Below are 1196 nucleotides of genomic sequence, written 5' to 3'. Positions count from 1 at the left end.
CGTAAAAGTTGCACCTGAGCAAAAACTCCCTGTGACTGCCTGCTCCCACTCCCTCTGGCCTCACTGTCCTTCTCTCCGACTGCCTCTCCTAATGGTGTGCGTGTTTTGACCCCAGGCTCTGGGAAGTGCAGTGGCGCTCGCGTTATTGGAGGGTTTATCAGAGGAAGAGGCTGAGGGGATGCTGGGCACAACTTCAGCCTTGACCTGCACACAGCAGCGCTGCCCTTTACTGACCAATCTTGTTTTTAAACTCATCCCGTATTGTTTTCTTGCAGTGACACCTCTAGTATCTTATCTGAAGGGGAATTCTAATGGAGGAGACACCCGGACATCCTGGAAGGCTGGAAGAGAAGGGCAGATTGGTGCTAGCTGTTATCTCGGCTCCTTCCACAAGTCATATGACTTCATGGTGCTCATTACGCTCCCTCCAGTTAATGACAGACAATTGGAAAGTTTTAACTGGAGGAGGCAGTGGAAGGAAGGATGAAAACTAAACCTCTCCTGCAGAGACTGTCCAGGATGGAGCATTGCTGTAATGGGAACATCAGTCAAAAGGAAGAGAGGTGTCCCACAAGGGACACTTTCCACTAGAGAGCAAATATCCTGACCACCTGCGTCACGAGTTTTGTACAGAGTCTGTTCAGTCTGCACAAGAAACATGCTACTTACAGTAAGTACTGCAGGCTGGGAACATGCTGCTTCATTCAGCTACATAGCAAACAGAGTGGGGGAAAACACCCACCGACTAAACAGGAAAGGGGCGGGGGAATCCACTTAACCCTCTGAAGATCGCTTTACTACCTGAAGGTACTATCAACAGGTCGTTAGTGGACAGTGGACCTGCCTTGACCCTCTTTTTATACTGAATGTACTTCAGCAAAAATCATTTTATTTTGCAATGCGCCTTTTTAACCTGTTAGTCAATGGTTGAAGCCAAGTTGGTGTCTGTGAAAGTCACGATCGTGTGTTCTGCAGTTTGTGAGAAACAAATGTGGTAGCCTCCAACGCAGCACCCAAAAGTCAGCTCCTTGCTACACTCACCAGAGAAGCTGACAACTTAATGAGCAGACAGGGGAATGCTCTCTCATTCCTTTACCAGCCATAGCCTGGCAGGCCAGGGTAGTGGGTGTGCAGCTCCCCCCCAGCTTCCTCCACGGGGGACCCAGACTCCCACAAACTGCAGGAAGCACCCTCGG

The sequence above is a fragment of the Caretta caretta genome, chromosome 7 (genome assembly GCF_965140235.1).
Source record: "Caretta caretta isolate rCarCar2 chromosome 7, rCarCar1.hap1, whole genome shotgun sequence".
Taxonomy (NCBI): domain Eukaryota; kingdom Metazoa; phylum Chordata; order Testudines; family Cheloniidae; genus Caretta; species Caretta caretta.
Note: the sequence above shows the minus strand (reverse complement) of the source record.